The sequence below is a fragment of the Lemur catta genome, chromosome 6, assembly GCF_020740605.2.
Source record: "Lemur catta isolate mLemCat1 chromosome 6, mLemCat1.pri, whole genome shotgun sequence".
Lineage (NCBI taxonomy): Eukaryota > Metazoa > Chordata > Mammalia > Primates > Lemuridae > Lemur > Lemur catta.
Window position 1 is genome coordinate 101,970,280 of NC_059133.1, and position 16,742 is coordinate 101,987,021.

Genomic DNA, 16,742 nt, shown 5'->3' on the forward strand with positions numbered 1-16,742 from the left:
GGGTTAGGGTTAGCATGAGCCCAAGGATAGTGTTAGGGTTAGGGTTAGGGTTAGCATATGCCCTAGGATATTGTTAGGGTTAGGGTTAGGGTTAGCATCAGCCCAAGGATAGTGTTAGGGTTAGGGTTAGCATCAGCCCTAGGATAGTGTTAGGGTTAGGGTTAGGGTTAGCATAAGGCCCAGGATAGTGTTAGGGTTAGGGTTAGCATCAGCCCAAGGATAGTGTTAGGGTTAGGGTTAGGGTTAGCATCAGCCCTAGGATAGTGTTAGGGTTAGGGTTAGCATCAACCCTAGGATAGTGTTTGGGTTAGGGTTAGGGTTAGCATCAGCCCTAGGATAGTGTTAGGGTTAGGGTTAGCCTCAGCCCTAGGAGAGTGTTAGGGTTAGGGATAGGGTTAGCATCAGGCCTAGGATAGTGTTAGGGTTAGCGTTAGGGTTAGCATCAGCCCTAGGATAGTGTTAGGGTTAGGGTTATCATCAGCCCTAGGATAGTGTCAGGGTTAGGGTTAGGGTTAGGGTTATCATCAGGCCTAGGATAGTGTTAGGGTTAGGTTAGCATCAGCTCTAGGATAGTGTTAGGGTTAGGGTTAGGGTTAGCATCAGCCCTAGGATAGTGTTAAGGTTAGGGTTAGGGTTATCATCAGGCCTAGTATAGTGTGAGGTCTAGGGTTAGCATCAGACTTAGGATAGTGTTAGGGTTAGGGTTAGGGTTAGCATCAGCCCTAGGATAGTGTTAGGGTTAGGGTTAGGTTTATCATCAGCCCTAGGTTAGTATTAGGGTTAGGGTTAGGGTTAGCATCAGCCCTAGGATAGTGTTAGGGTTAGGGTTAGCATCAGCCCTAGGATAGTGTTAGGGTTAGGGTTAGGGTTAGCATCAGCCCTAGGATAGTGTTAGGGTTAGGGTTAGCATCAACCCTAGGATAGTGTTAGGGTTAGGGTTAGGGTTAGCATCAGCCCTAGGATAGTGTTAGGGTTAGGGTTAGCATCAGCCCTAGGATAGTGTTAGGGTTAGGGTTAGGGTTAGCATCAGCCCTTGGAGAGTGTTACGGTTAGGGTTAGGGTTAATTTCAGCCCTAGGATAGTGTTAGTGTTAGGGTTAGCATCAGCCCTAGGATAGTGTTAGGGTTAGGGTTAGGGTTAGGATCCGCCCTAGGATAGTGTTAGGTTTAGGGTTAGGGTTAGCATCAGCCCTAGGATAGTGTTAGGGTTAGGGTTAGGGTTAGCATCAGTTCAAGGATAGTGTTAGGGTTAGCGTTAGGGTTAGCATCAGCCCTAGGATAGTGTTAGGGTTAGGGTTAGGGTTAGAATCAGCCCTAGGATAGTGTTAGGGTTAGGGTTAGCATCAGCCCTAGGATAGTGTTAGGGTTAGGGTTAGGGTTAGCATGAGCCCTAGGATAGTGTTAGGGTTAGGGTTAGCATCAGCCCTAGGATAGTGTTAGTGTTAGGGTTAGCGTCAGCCCTAGGATAGTGTTAGGGTTAGGTTTAGGGTTAGCATCCGCCCTAAGATACTGTAAGGGTTAGGGTTAGGGTTAGCATCAGCCCTAGGATAGTGTTAGGGTTAGGGTTAACATAAACCCTAGGATAGTGTTAGGGTTATGGTTAGGGTTATCATCAGGCCTAGGATAGTGTTAGGGTTAGGGTTAGGGTTAGCATCACTTCAAGGATAGTGTTAGGGTTAGCGTTAGGGTTAGCATCTGCCCTAGGATATTGTTAGGGTTAGGGTTAGGGTTAGCATCAGCCCAAGGATAGTGTTAGGGTTAGGGTTAGCATCAGCCCTAGGATAGTGTTAGGGTTAGGGTTAGGGTTAGCATCAGGCCCAGGATAGTGTTAGGGTTAGGGTTAGCATCAGCCCAAGGATAGTGTTAGGGTTAGGGTTAGGGTTAGCATCTGCCCTAGGATATTGTTAGGGTTAGGGTTAAGGTTAGCATCAGCCCAATGATAGTGTTAGGGTTAGGGTTAGTATCAGCCCTAGGATAGTGTTAGTGTTAGGGTTAGGGTTAGCATCAGGCCCAGGATAGTGTTAGGGTTAGTGTTAGCATCAGCCCAAGGATAGTGTTAGGGTTAGGGTTAGTGTTAGAATCAGCCCTAGGATAGTGTTAGGGTTAGGGTTAGCATCAGCCCTAGGATAGTGTTAGGGTTAGGGTTAGGGTTAGCATCAGCCCTTGGAGAGTGTTACGGTTAGGGTTAGGGTTAACTTCAGCCCTAGGATAGTGTTAGTGTTAGGGTTAGCATCAGCCCTAGGATAGTGTTAGGGTTAGGGTTAGGGTTAGGATCCGCCCTAGGATAGTGTTAGGTTTAGGGTTAGGGTTAGCATCAGCCCTAGGATAGTGTTAGGGTTAGGGTTAGGGTTAGCATCAGTTCAAGGATAGTGTTAGGGTTAGCGTTAGGGTTAGCATCAGCCCTAGGATAGTGTTAGGGTTAGGGTTAGGGTTAGAATCAGCCCTAGGGTAGTGTTAGGGTTAGGGTTAGCATCAGCCCTAGGATAGTGTTAGGGTTAGGGTTAGGGTTAGCATGAGCCCTAGGATAGTGTTAGGGTTAGGGTTAGCATCAGCCCTAGGATAGTGTTAGTGTTAGGGTTAGCGTCAACCCTAGGATAGTGTTAGGGTTAGGTTTAGGGTTAGCATCCGCCCTAAGATACTGTAAGGGTTAGGGTTAGGGTTAGCATCAGCCCTAGGATAGTGTTAGGGTTAGGGTTAACATAAACCCTAGGATAGTGTTAGGGTGAGGGTTAGGGTTATCATCAGGCCTAGGATAGTGTTAGGGTTATGGTTAGGGTTAGCATCACTTCAAGGATAGTGTTAGGGTTAGCGTTAGGGTTAGCATCTGCCCTAGGATATTGTTAGGGTTAGGGTTAGGGTTAGCATCAGCCCAAGGATAGTGTTAGGGTTAGGGTTAGCATCAGCCCTAGGATAGTGTTAGGGTTAGGGTTAGGGTTAGCATCAGGCCCAGGATAGTGTTAGGGTTAGGGTTAGCATCAGCCCAAGGATAGTGTTAGGGTTAGGGTTAGGGTTAGCATCTGCCCTAGGATATTGTTAGGGTTAGGGTTAAGGTTAGCATCAGCCCAATGATAGTGTTAGGGTTAGGGTTAGTATCAGCCCTAGGATAGTGTTATTGTTAGGGTTAGGGTTAGCATCAGGCCCAGGATAGTGTTAGGGTTAGGGTTAGCATCAGACCAAGGATAGTGTTAGGGTTAGGGTTAGTGTTAGAATCAGCCCTAGGATAGTGTTAGGGTTAGGGTAAGTATCCACCCTAGGATAGTGTTTGGGTTAGGGTTAGGGTTAGCATCAGCCCTAGGATAGTGTTAGGGTTAGGGTTAGCATCAACCCTAGGATAGTGTTTGGGTTAGGGTTAGGGTTAGCATCAGCCCTAGGATAGTGTTAGGGTTAGGGTTAGGGTTAGCATCAGCCCTAGGATAGTGTTACTGTTAGGATTAGCATCAGCCCTAGGATAGTGTTAGGGTTAGGGTTAGCATCAGCCCTAGGATAGTGTTAGGGTTAGGGTTAGGGTTATCATCAGGCCTAGGATAGTGTTAGGGTTACGGTTAGCATCAGCCCTAGGATAGGGTTAGGGTTAGGGTTAGGGTTATCATCAGCCCTAGGATAGTGTTAGGGTTAGGGTTAGGGTTAGCATCAGCCCTAGGATAGTGTTAGTGTTAGGGTTAGCATCAGCCCTAGGATAGTGTTAGGGTTAGGGTTAGGGTTAGCATCCGCCCTAGGATAGTGTTAGGGTTAGGGTTAGGGTTAGCATCAGCCCTAGGATAGTGTTAGGGTTAGGGTTAGCATCAGCCCTAGGATAGTGTTAGGGTTAGGGTTAGGGTTAGCATCAGGCCCAGGATAGTGTTAGGGTTAGGGTTAGCATGAGCCCAAGGATAGTGTTAGGGTTAGGGTTAGGGTTAGCATATGCCCTAGGATATTGTTAGGGTTAGGGTTAGGGTTAGCATCAGCCCAAGGATAGTGTTAGGGTTAGGGTTAGCATCAGCCCTAGGATAGTGTTAGGGTTAGGGTTAGGGTTAGCATAAGGCCCAGGATAGTGTTAGGGTTAGGGTTAGCATCAGCCCAAGGATAGTGTTAGGGTTAGGGTTAGGGTTAGCATCAGCCCTAGGATAGTGTTAGGGTTAGGGTTAGCATCAACCCTAGGATAGTGTTTGGGTTAGGGTTAGGGTTAGCATCAGCCCTAGGATAGTGTTAGGGTTAGGGTTAGCCTCAGCCCTAGGAGAGTGTTAGGGTTAGGGATAGGGTTAGCATCAGGCCTAGGATAGTGTTAGGGTTAGCGTTAGGGTTAGCATCAGCCCTAGGATAGTGTTAGGGTTAGGGTTATCATCAGCCCTAGGATAGTGTCAGGGTTAGGGTTAGGGTTAGGGTTATCATCAGGCCTAGGATAGTGTTAGGGTTAGGTTAGCATCAGCTCTAGGATAGTGTTAGGGTTAGGGTTAGGGTTAGCATCAGCCCTAGGATAGTGTTAAGGTTAGGGTTAGGGTTATCATCAGGCCTAGTATAGTGTGAGGTCTAGGGTTAGCATCAGACTTAGGATAGTGTTAGGGTTAGGGTTAGGGTTAGCATCAGCCCTAGGATAGTGTTAGGGTTAGGGTTAGGTTTATCATCAGCCCTAGGTTAGTATTAGGGTTAGGGTTAGGGTTAGCATCAGCCCTAGGATAGTGTTAGGGTTAGGGTTAGCATCAGCCCTAGGATAGTGTTAGGGTTAGGGTTAGGGTTAGCATCAGCCCTAGGATAGTGTTAGGGTTAGGGTTAGCATCAACCCTAGGATAGTGTTAGGGTTAGGGTTAGGGTTAGCATCAGCCCTAGGATAGTGTTAGGGTTAGGGTTAGCATCAGCCCTAGGATAGTGTTAGGGTTAGGGTTAGGGTTAGCATCAGCCCTTGGAGAGTGTTACGGTTAGGGTTAGGGTTAATTTCAGCCCTAGGATAGTGTTAGTGTTAGGGTTAGCATCAGCCCTAGGATAGTGTTAGGGTTAGGGTTAGGGTTAGGATCCGCCCTAGGATAGTGTTAGGTTTAGGGTTAGGGTTAGCATCAGCCCTAGGATAGTGTTAGGGTTAGGGTTAGGGTTAGCATCAGTTCAAGGATAGTGTTAGGGTTAGCGTTAGGGTTAGCATCAGCCCTAGGATAGTGTTAGGGTTAGGGTTAGGGTTAGAATCAGCCCTAGGATAGTGTTAGGGTTAGGGTTAGCATCAGCCCTAGGATAGTGTTAGGGTTAGGGTTAGGGTTAGCATGAGCCCTAGGATAGTGTTAGGGTTAGGGTTAGCATCAGCCCTAGGATAGTGTTAGTGTTAGGGTTAGCGTCAGCCCTAGGATAGTGTTAGGGTTAGGTTTAGGGTTAGCATCCGCCCTAAGATACTGTAAGGGTTAGGGTTAGGGTTAGCATCAGCCCTAGGATAGTGTTAGGGTTAGGGTTAACATAAACCCTAGGATAGTGTTAGGGTTATGGTTAGGGTTATCATCAGGCCTAGGATAGTGTTAGGGTTAGGGTTAGGGTTAGCATCACTTCAAGGATAGTGTTAGGGTTAGCGTTAGGGTTAGCATCTGCCCTAGGATATTGTTACGGTTAGGGTTAGGGTTAGCATCAGCCCAAGGATAGTGTTAGGGTTAGGGTTAGCATCAGCCCTAGGATAGTGTTAGGGTTAGGGTTAGGGTTAGCATCAGGCCCAGGATAGTGTTAGGGTTAGGGTTAGCATCAGCCCAAGGATAGTGTTAGGGTTAGGGTTAGGGTTAGCATCTGCCCTAGGATATTGTTAGGGTTAGGGTTAAGGTTAGCATCAGCCCAATGATAGTGTTAGGGTTAGGGTTAGTATCAGCCCTAGGATAGTGTTAGTGTTAGGGTTAGGGTTAGCATCAGGCCCAGGATAGTGTTAGGGTTAGTGTTAGCATCAGCCCAAGGATAGTGTTAGGGTTAGGGTTAGTGTTAGAATCAGCCCTAGGATAGTGTTAGGGTTAGGGTAAGTATCCACCCTAGGATAGTGTTTGGGTTAGGGTTAGGGTTAGCATCAGCCCTAGGATAGTGTTAGTGTTAGGGTTAGCATCAACCCTAGGATAGTGTTTGGGTTAGGGTTAGGGTTAGCATCAGCCCTAGGATAGTGTTAGGGTTAGGGTTAGGGTTAGCATCAGCCCTAGTATAGTGTTACTGTTAGGATTAGCATCAGCCCTAGGATAGTGTTAGGGTTAGGGTTAGCATCAGCCCTAGGATAGTGTTAGGGTTAGGGTTAGGGTTATCATCAGGCCTAGGATAGTGTTAGGGTTACGGTTAGCATCAGCCCTAGGATAGGGTTAGGGTTAGGGTTAGGGTTATCATCAGCCCTAGGATAGTGTTAGGGTTAGGGTTAGGGTTAGCATCAGCCCTAGGATAGTGTTAGTGTTAGGGTTAGCATCAGCCCTAGGATAGTGTTAGGGTTAGGGTTAGGGTTAGCATCCGCCCTAGGATAGTGTTAGGGTTAGGGTTAGTGTTAGCATCAGCCCTAGGATAGTGTTACGGTTAGGGTTAGCATCAGCCCTAGGATAGTGTTAGGGTTAGGGTTAGGGTTAGCATCAGGCCCAGGATAGTGTTAGGGTTAGGGTTAGCATGAGCCCAAGGATAGTGTTAGGGTTAGGGTTAGGGTTAGCGTATGCCCAAGGATATTGTTAGCGTTAGGGTTAGGGTTAGCATCAGCCCAAGGATAGTGTTAGGGTTAGGGTTAGCATCAGCCCTAGGATAGTGTTAGGGTTAGGGTTAGGGTTAGCATCAGGCCCAGGATAGTGTTAGGGTTAGGGTTAGCATCAGCCCAAGGATAGTGTTAGGGTTAGGGTTAGGGTTAGCATCAGCCCTAGGATAGTGTTAGGGTTAGGGTTAGCATCAACCCTAGGATAGTGTTTGGGTTAGGGTTAGGGTTAGCATCAGCCCTAGGATAGTGTTAGGGTTAGGGTTAGCCTCAGCCCTAAGAGAGTGTTAGGGTTAGGGATAGGGTTAGCATCAGGCCTAGGATAGTGTTAGGGTTAGCGTTAGGGTTAGCATCAGCCCTAGGATAGTGTTAGGGTTAGGGTTAGCATCAGCCCTAGGATAGTGTCAGGGTTAGGGTTAGGGTTAGGGTTATCATCAGGCCTAGGATAGTGTTAGGGTTAGGTTAGCATCAGCTCTAGGATAGTGTTAGGGTTAGGGTTAGGGTTAGCATCAGCCCTAGGATAGTGTTAAGGTTAGGGTTATGGTTATCATCAGGTCTAGTATAGTGTGAGGTCTAGGGTTAGCATCAGACTTAGGATAGTGTTAGGGTTAGGGTTAGGGTTAGCATCAGCCCTAGGATAGTGTTAGGGTTAGGGTTAGCATCAGCCCTAGGATAGTGTTAGGGTTAGGGTTAGGTTTATCATCAGACCTAGGATAGTGTTAGGGTTAGGGTTAGGGTTAGCATCAGCCCTAGGATAGTGTTAGGGTTAGGGTTAGCATCAGCCCTAGGATAGTGTTAGGTTTAGGGTTAGGGTTAGCATCAGCCCTAGGATAGTGTTAGGGTTAGGGTTAGCATCAGCCCTAGGTTAGTATTAGGGTTAGGGTTAGGGTTAGCATCAGCCCTAGGATAGTGTTAGGGTTAGGGTTAGCATCAGCCCTAGGATAGTGTTAGGGTTAGGGTTAGGGTTATCATCAGGCCTAGGATAGTGTTAGGGTTACGGTTAGCATCAGCCCTAGGATAGTGTTAGGGTTAGGGTTAGGGTTAGCATCAGCCCTAGGATAGTGTTAGGGTTAGGGTTAGCATCAGCCCTAGGATAGTGTTAGGGTTAGGGTTAGGGTTAGCATGAGCCCTAGGATAGTGTTAGGGTTAGGGTTAGCATCCGCCCTAGGATATTGTTAGGGTTAGGGTTAGGGTTAGCATCAGCCCAAGGATAGTGTTAGGGTTAGGGTTAGGGTTAGCATCAGCCCTAGGATAGTGTTAGGGTTAGGGTTAGCATCAGCCCTAGGATAGTGTTAGGGTTAGGGTTAGGGTTAGCATCAGCCGTAGGATAGTGTTAGGGTTAGGGTTAGCCTCAGCCCTAAGATAGTGTTAGGGTTAGGGTTAGGGTTAGCATCAGCCCTAGGATAGTGTTAGTGTTAGGGTTAGCATCAGCCCTAGGATACTGTTAGGGTTAGGGTTAGGGTTAGCATCCGCCCTAGGATAGTGTTAGGGTTAGGGTTAGGGTTAGCATCAGCCCAAGGATAGTGTTAGGGTTAGGGTTAGCATCAGCCCTAGGATAGTGTTAGGGTTAGGGTTAGGGTTAGCATCAGACCTAGGATAGTGTTAGGGTTAGGGTTAGGGTTAGCATCAGCCCTAGGATAGTGTTAGGGTTAGGGTTAGGGTTAGCATCAGGCCTAGGATAGTGTTAGGGTTAGGGTTAGCATCAGCCCTAGGATAGTGTTAGGGTTAGGGTTAGGGTTAGCATCAGCCCTTGGAGAGTGTTAGGGTTAGAATTAGGGTTAGCATCAGCCCTAGGATAGTGTTAGTGTTAGGGTTAGCATCAGCCCTAGGATAGTGTTAGGGTTAGGGTTAGCATCAGCCCTAGGATAGTGTTAGGGTTAGGGTTAGGGTTAGCATCAGACCTAGGATAGTATTAGTGTTAGGGTTAGCATCAGCCCTAGGATAGTGTTAGGGTTAGGGTTAGGGTTAGCATCCGCCCTAGGATAATGTTAGGGTTAGGGTTAGGGTTAGCATCAGCCCTAGGATAGTGTTAGGGTTAGGGTTCACATAAACCCTAGGATAGTGTTAGGGTTAGGGTTAGCATCAACCCTAGGATAGTGTTTGGGTTAGGGTTAGGGTTAGCATCAGCCCTAGGATAGTGTTAGGGTTAGGGTTAGCCTCAGCCCTAAGAGAGTGTTAGGGTTAGGGATAGGGTTAGCATCAGGCCTAGGATAGTGTTAGGGTTAGCGTTAGGGTTAGCATCAGCCCTAGGATAGTGTTAGGGTTAGGGTTAGCATCAGCCCTAGGATAGTGTCAGGGTTAGGGTTAGGGTTAGGGTTATCATCAGGCCTAGGATAGTGTTAGGGTTAGGTTAGCATCAGCTCTAGGATAGTGTTAGGGTTAGGGTTAGGGTTAGCATCAGCCCTAGGATAGTGTTAAGGTTAGGGTTATGGTTATCATCAGGTCTAGTATAGTGTGAGGTCTAGGGTTAGCATCAGACTTAGGATAGTGTTAGGGTTAGGGTTAGGGTTAGCATCAGCCCTAGGATAGTGTTAGGGTTAGGGTTAGCATCAGCCCTAGGATAGTGTTAGGGTTAGGGTTAGGTTTATCATCAGACCTAGGATAGTGTTAGGGTTAGGGTTAGGGTTAGCATCAGCCCTAGGATAGTGTTAGGGTTAGGGTTAGCATCAGCCCTAGGATAGTGTTAGGTTTAGGGTTAGGGTTAGCATCAGCCCTAGGATAGTGTTAGGGTTAGGGTTAGCATCAGCCCTAGGTTAGTATTAGGGTTAGGGTTAGGGTTAGCATCAGCCCTAGGATAGTGTTAGGGTTAGGGTTAGCATCAGCCCTAGGATAGTGTTAGGGTTAGGGTTAGGGTTATCATCAGGCCTAGGATAGTGTTAGGGTTACGGTTAGCATCAGCCCTAGGATAGTGTTAGGGTTAGGGTTAGGGTTAGCATCAGCCCTAGGATAGTGTTAGGGTTAGGGTTAGCATCAGCCCTAGGATAGTGTTAGGGTTAGGGTTAGGGTTAGCATGAGCCCTAGGATAGTGTTAGGGTTAGGGTTAGCATCCGCCCTAGGATATTGTTAGGGTTAGGGTTAGGGTTAGCATCAGCCCAAGGATAGTGTTAGGGTTAGGGTTAGGGTTAGCATCAGCCCTAGGATAGTGTTAGGGTTAGGGTTAGCATCAGCCCTAGGATAGTGTTAGGGTTAGGGTTAGGGTTAGCATCAGCCGTAGGATAGTGTTAGGGTTAGGGTTAGCCTCAGCCCTAAGATAGTGTTAGGGTTAGGGTTAGGGTTAGCATCAGCCCTAGGATAGTGTTAGTGTTAGGGTTAGCATCAGCCCTAGGATACTGTTAGGGTTAGGGTTAGGGTTAGCATCCGCCCTAGGATAGTGTTAGGGTTAGGGTTAGGGTTAGCATCAGCCCAAGGATAGTGTTAGGGTTAGGGTTAGCATCAGCCCTAGGATAGTGTTAGGGTTAGGGTTAGGGTTAGCATCAGACCTAGGATAGTGTTAGGGTTAGGGTTAGCATCAGCCCTAGGATAGTGTTAGGGTTAGGGTTAGGGTTAGCATCAGGCCTAGGATAGTGTTAGGGTTAGGGTTAGCATCAGCCCTAGGATAGTGTTAGGGTTAGGGTTAGGGTTAGCATCAGCCCTTGGAGAGTGTTAGGGTTAGAATTAGGGTTAGCATCAGCCCTAGGATAGTGTTAGTGTTAGGGTTAGCATCAGCCCTAGGATAGTGTTAGGGTTAGGGTTAGCATCAGCCCTAGGATAGTGTTAGGGTTAGGGTTAGGGTTAGCATCAGACCTAGGATAGTATTAGTGTTAGGGTTAGCATCAGCCCTAGGATAGTGTTAGGGTTAGGGTTAGGGTTAGCATCCGCCCTAGGATAATGTTAGGGTTAGGGTTAGGGTTAGCATCAGCCCTAGGATAGTGTTAGGGTTAGGGTTCACATAAACCCTAGGATAGTGTTAGGGTTAGGGTTAGGGTTATCATCAGGCCTAGGATAGTGTTAGGGTTAGGGTTAGGGTTAGCATCAGTTCAAGGATAGTGTTAGGGTTAGCGTTAGGGTTAGCATCTGCCCTAGGATAGTGTTAGGGTTAGGGTTAGGGTTAGCATCAGCCCAAGGATAGTGTTAGGGTTAGGGTTAGCATCAGCCCTAGGATAGTGTTAGGGTTAGGGTTAGGGTTAGCATCAGGCCCAGGATAGTGTTAGGGTTAGGGTTAGCATCAGCCCAAGGATAGTGTTAGTGTTAGGGTTAGGGTTAGCATCAGCCCTAGGATAGTGTTAGGGTTAGGGTTAGCATCAACCCTAGGATAGTGTTTGGGTTAGGGTTAGGGTTAGCATCAGCCCTAGGATAGTGCTAGGGTTAGGGTTAGGGTTAGCATCAGGCCTAGGATAGTGTTACTGTTAGGGTTAGCATCAGCCCTAGGATAGTGTTAGGATTAGGGTTATGGTTAGCATCACCCTAGGATAGTGTTAGGGTTAGGGTTAGCATCAGCCCTAGGATATTTTTAGGGTTAGGGTTAGGGTTAGCATCAGCCCAAGGATAGTGTTAGGGTTAGGGTTAGCATCAGCCCTAGGATAGTGTTAGGGTTAGGGTTAGGGTTAGCATCAGGCCCAGGATAGTGTTAGGGTTAGGGTTAGCATCAGCCCAAGGATAGTGTTAGGGTTAGGGTTAGGGTTAGCATCTGCCCTAGGATATTGTTAGGGTTAGGGTTAAGGTTAGCATCAGCCCAATGATAGTGTTAGGGTTAGGGTTAGTATCAGCCCTAGGATAGTGTTAGTGTTAGGGTTAGGGTTAGCATCAGGCCCAGGATAGTGTTAGGGTTAGGGTTAGCATCAGCCCAAGGATAGTGTTAGGGTTAGGGTTAGTGTTAGAATCAGCCCTAGGATAGTGTTAGGGTTAGGGTAAGTATCCACCCTAGGATAGTGTTTGGGTTAGGGTTAGGGTTAGCATCAGCCCTAGGATAGTGTTAGTGTTAGGGTTAGCATCAACCCTAGGATAGTGTTTGGGTTAGGGTTAGGGTTAGCATCAGCCCTAGGATAGTGTTAGGGTTAGGGTTAGGGTTAGCATCAGCCCTAGGATAGTGTTACTGTTAGGATTAGCATCAGCCCTAGGATAGTGTTAGGGTTAGGGTTAGCATCAGCCCTAGGATAGTGTTAGGGTTAGGGTTAGGGTTATCATCAGGCCTAGGATAGTGTTAGGGTTACGGTTAGCATCAGCCCTAGGATAGGGTTAGGGTTAGGGTTAGGGTTATCATCAGCCCTAGGATAGTGTTAGGGTTAGGGTTAGGGTTAGCATCAGGCCTAGGATAGTGTTAGTGTTAGGGTTAGCATCAGCCCTAGGATAGTGTTAGGGTTAGGGTTAGGGTTAGCATCCGCCCTAGGATAGTGTTAGGGTTAGGGTTAGTGTTAGCATCAGCCCTAGGATAGTGTTACGGTTAGGGTTAGCATCAGCCCTAGGATAGTGTTAGGGTTAGGGTTAGGGTTAGCATCAGGCCCAGGATAGTGTTAGGGTTAGGGTTAGCATGAGCCCAAGGATAGTGTTAGGGTTAGGGTTAGGGTTAGCGTATGCCCAAGGATATTGTTAGGGTTAGGGTTAGGGTTAGCATCAGCCCAAGGATAGTGTTAGGGTTAGGGTTAGCATCAGCCCTAGGATAGTGTTAGGGTTAGGGTTAGGGTTAGCATCAGGCCCAGGATAGTGTTAGGGTTAGGGTTAGCATCAGCCCAAGGATAGTGTTAGGGTTAGGGTTAGGGTTAGCATCAGCCCTAGGATAGTCTTAGGGTTAGGGTTAGCATCAACCCTAGGATAGTGTTTGGGTTAGGGTTAGGGTTAGCATCAGCCCTAGGATAGTGTTAGGGTTAGGGTTAGCCTCAGCCCTAGGAGAGTGTTAGGGTTAGGGATAGGGTTAGCATCAGGCCTAGGATAGTGTTAGGGTTAGCGTTAGGGTTAGCATCAGCCCTAGGATAGTGTTAGGGTTAGGGTTAGCATCAGCCCTAGGATAGTGTCAGGGTTAGGGTTAGGGTTAGGGTTATCATCAGGCCTAGGATAGTGTTAGGGTTAGGTTAGCATCAGCTCTAGGATAGTGTTAGGGTTAGGGTTAGGGTTAGCATCAGCCCTAGGATAGTGTTAAGGTTAGGGTTATGGTTATCATCAGGTCTAGTATAGTGTGAGGTCTAGGGTTAGCATCAGACTTAGGATAGTGTTAGGGTTAGGGTTAGGGTTAGCATCAGCCCTAGGATAGTGTTAGGGTTAGGGTTAGCATCAGCCCTAGGATAGTGTTAGGGTTAGGGTTAGGTTTATCATCAGACCTAGGATAGTGTTAGGGTTAGGGTTAGGGTTAGCATCAGCCCTAGGATAGTGTTAGGGTTAGGGTTAGCATCAGCCCTAGGATAGTGTTAGGTTTAGGGTTAGGGTTAGCATCAGCCCTAGGATAGTGTTAGGGTTAGGGTTAGCATCAGCCCTAGGTTAGTATTAGGGTTAGGGTTAGGGTTAGCATCAGCCCTAGGATAGTGTTAGGGTTAGGGTTAGCATCAGCCCTAGGATAGTGTTAGGGTTAGGGTTAGGGTTATCATCAGGCCTAGGATAGTGTTAGGGTTACGGTTAGCATCAGCCCTAGGATAGTGTTAGGGTTAGGGTTAGGGTTAGCATCAGCCCTAGGATAGTGTTAGGGTTAGGGTTAGCATCAGCCCTAGGATAGTGTTAGGGTTAGGGTTAGGGTTAGCATGAGCCCTAGGATAGTGTTAGGGTTAGGGTTAGCATCCGCCCTAGGATATTGTTAGGGTTAGGGTTAGGGTTAGCATCAGCCCAAGGATAGTGTTAGGGTTAGGGTTAGGGTTAGCATCAGCCCTAGGATAGTGTTAGGGTTAGGGTTAGCATCAGCCCTAGGATAGTGTTAGGGTTAGGGTTAGGGTTAGCATCAGCCGTAGGATAGTGTTAGGGTTAGGGTTAGCCTCAGCCCTAAGATAGTGTTAGGGTTAGGGTTAGGGTTAGCATCAGCCCTAGGATAGTGTTAGTGTTAGGGTTAGCATCAGCCCTAGGATAGTGTTAGGGTTAGGGTTAGGGTTAGCATCCGCCCTAGGATAGTGTTAGGGTTAGGGTTAGGGTTAGCATCAGCCCAAGGATAGTGTTAGGGTTAGGGTTAGCATCAGCCCTAGGATAGTGTTAGGGTTAGGGTTAGGGTTAGCATCAGACCTAGGATAGTGTTAGGGTTAGGGTTAGCATCAGCCCTAGGATAGTGTTAGGGTTAGGGTTAGGGTTAGCATCAGGCCTAGGATAGTGTTAGGGTTAGGGTTAGCATCAGCCCTAGGATAGTGTTAGGGTTAGGGTTAGGGTTAGCATCAGCCCTTGGAGAGTGTTAGGGTTAGAATTAGGGTTAGCATCAGCCCTAGGATAGTGTTAGTGTTAGGGTTAGCATCAGCCCTAGGATAGTGTTAGGGTTAGGGTTAGCATCAGCCCTAGGATAGTGTTAGGGTTAGGGTTAGGGTTAGCATCAGACCTAGGATAGTATTAGTGTTAGGGTTAGCATCAGCCCTAGGATAGTGTTAGGGTTAGGGTTAGGGTTAGCATCCGCCCTAGGATAATGTTAGGGTTAGGGTTAGGGTTAGGGTTAGCATCAGCCCTAGGATAGTGTTAGGGTTAGGGTTAACATAAACCCTAGGATAGTGTTAGGGTTAGGGTTAGGGTTATCATCAGGCCTAGGATAGTGTTAGGGTTAGGGTTAGGGTTAGCATCAGTTCAAGGATAGTGTTAGGGTTAGCGTTAGGGTTAGCATCTGCCCTAGGATAGTGTTAGGGTTAGGGTTAGGGTTAGCATCAGCCCAAGGATAGTGTTAGGGTTAGGGTTAGCATCAGCCCTAGGATAGTGTTAGGGTTAGGGTTAGGGTTAGCATCAGGCCCAGGATAGTGTTAGGGTTAGGGTTAGCATCAGCCCAAGGATAGTGTTAGTGTTAGGGTTAGGGTTAGCATCAGCCCTAGGATAGTGTTAGGGTTAGGGTTAGCATCAACCCTAGGATAGTGTTTGGGTTAGGGTTAGGGTTAGCATCAGCCCTAGGATAGTGCTAGGGTTAGGGTTAGGGTTAGCATCAGGCCTAGGATAGTGTTACTGTTAGGGTTAGCATCAGCCCTAGGATAGTGTTAGGATTAGGGTTATGGTTAGCATCACCCTAGGATAGTGTTAGGGTTAGGGTTAGCATCAGCCCTAGGATAGTGTTAGGGTTAGGGTTAGGGTTAGCATCAGCCCTAGGGTAGTGTTAGGGTTAGGGTTAGCATCAGCCCTAGGTTAGTATTAGGGTTAGGGTTAGGGTTAGCATCAGCCCTAGGATAGTGTTAGGGTTAGGGTTAGCATCAGCCCTAGGATAGTGTTAGAGTTAGGGGTAGGGTTAGCATCAGCCCTAGGATAGTGTTAGGGTTAGGGTTAGCATCAACCCTAGGATAGTGTTAGGGTTAGGGTTAGGGTTAGCATCAGCCCTAGGATAGTGTTAGGGTTAGGGTTAGCATCAGCCCTAGGATAGTGTTAGGGTTAGGGTTAGGGTTAGCATCAGCCCTTGGAGAGTGTTAGGGTTAGGGTTACGGTTATCTTCAGCCCTAGGATAGTGTTAGTGTTAGGGTTAGCATCAGCCCTAGGATAGTGTTAGGGTTAGGGTTAGGGTTGGGATCCGCCCTAGGATAGTGTTAGGTTTAGGGTTAGGGTTAGCATCAGCCCTAGGATAGTGTTAGGGTTAGGGTTAACATAAACCCTAGGATAGTGTTAGGGTTAGGGTTAGGGTTATCATCAGGCCTAGGATAGTGTTAGGGTTAGGGATAGGGTTAGCGTCAGTTCAAGGATAGTGTTAGGGTTAGCGTTAGGGTTAGCATCAGCCCTAGGATAGTGTTAGGGTTAGGGTTAGGGTTAGAATCAGCCCTAGGATAGTGTTATGGTTAGGGTTAGCAGCAGCCCTAGGATAGTGTTAGGGTTAGGGTTAGGGTTATCATCAGGCCTAGGATAGTGTTAGGGTTACGGTTAGCATCAGCCCTAGGATAGTGTTAGGGTTAGGGTTAGGGTTAGCATCAGCCCTAGGATAGTGTTAGGGTTAGGGTTAGCATCAGCCCTAGGATAGTGTTAGGGTTAGGGTTAGGGTTAGCATGAGCCCTAGGATAGTGTTAGTGTTAGGGTTAGCATCAGCCCTAGGATAGTGTTAGGGTTAGGGTTAGGGTTAGCATCAGTCGTAGGATAGTGTTAGGGTTAGGGTTAGCCTCAGCCCTAAGATAGTGTTAGAGTTAGGGTTAGGGTTAGCATCAGCCCTAGGATAATGTTAGGGTTAGGGTTAGGGTTAGCATCAGCCCTAGGATAGTGTTAGTGTTAGGGTTAGCATCAGCCCTAGGATAGTGTTAGGGTTAGGGTTAGGGTTAGCATCCGCCCTAGGATAGTGTAAGGGTTAGGGTTAGGGTTAGCATCAGCCCTAGGATAGTGTTAGGGTTAGGGTTAACATAAACCCTAGGATAGTGTTAGGGTTAGGGTTAGGGTTATCATCAGGCCTAGGATAGTGTTAGGGTTAGGGTTAGGGTTAGCATCTGCCCTAGGATATTGTTAGGGTTAGGGTTAGGGTTAGCATCAGCCCAAGGATAGTGTTAGGGTTAGGGTTAGTATCAGCCCTAGGATAGTGTTAGGGTTAGGGTTAGGGTTAGCATCAGGCCCAGGATAGTGTTAGGGTTAGGGTTAGCATCAGCCCAAGGATAGTGTTAGGGTTAGGGTTAGGGTTAGAATGAGCCCTAGGATAGTGTTAGGGTTAGGGTTAGCATCCACCCTAGGATAGTGTTTGGGTTAGGGTTAGCATCAGCCCAAGGATAGTGTTAGGGTTAGGGTTAGTATCAGCCCTAGGATAGTGTTAGGGTTAGGGTTAGGGTTATCATCAGGCCTAGGATAGTGTTAGGGTTAGGGTTAGGGTTAGCATCAGCCCTAGGATAGTGTTAGGGTTAGGGTTAGCCTCAACTTTAGGAGAGTGTTAGGGTTAGGGATAGGGTTAGCATCAGGCCTACGATAGTGTGAGGGTTAGGGTTAGGGTTAGCATCAGCCCTAGGAGAGTGTTAGGTTTAGGGTTAGCATCAGCCCTAGGATAGTGTTAGGGTTAGGGTTAGGTT